Here is a 467-nt window from a genome sequence, read left to right as displayed (position 1 = left end):
GGGAAGGATGCTGATGCCAAGGGAGGGGGAGATAGCGGCGTAGGGACGAGCGGCTGTGCTGAGTGAGGTCACGGGTGTGAGGACGACGACGTCATGCCATTGTTATACGCCTCGGTGGAGCTGCGTGAGGTGTCACGGCCTGCCCTCTGGGGTAGCCCCATGGCATGAGGCCTGTGTCCACAGGCTCTGGGTGAGCCCGCTTCAGCTGTGAAGAACTGCCTATGTCTGGTCAGGGTGGCCTCCAGGGCTGGTTACGGCAGGTGCCACAGTCATCTGAACAACCTAAATCATCTCAGCACTTGTGTTAAGCCAGCAAATTCAAACCCAGGTATTGTCGTGCAGTTGACAGGATTTCGTAGTCCAGTTCAGTATTTCTTTGGTACAAGCCACTATGATTCTCTGAAAAATAATATTTCTGAATATGTACAAGCTCAGTGCTCTAGCCCCTTTCCCCTTGCATCAATTAG

Source organism: Pygoscelis adeliae, unplaced genomic scaffold (genome assembly GCF_000699105.1).
Source record: "Pygoscelis adeliae isolate BGI_AS28 unplaced genomic scaffold, ASM69910v1 Scaffold202, whole genome shotgun sequence".
Classification (NCBI taxonomy): Eukaryota; Metazoa; Chordata; class Aves; order Sphenisciformes; family Spheniscidae; genus Pygoscelis; species Pygoscelis adeliae.
Note: the sequence above shows the minus strand (reverse complement) of the source record.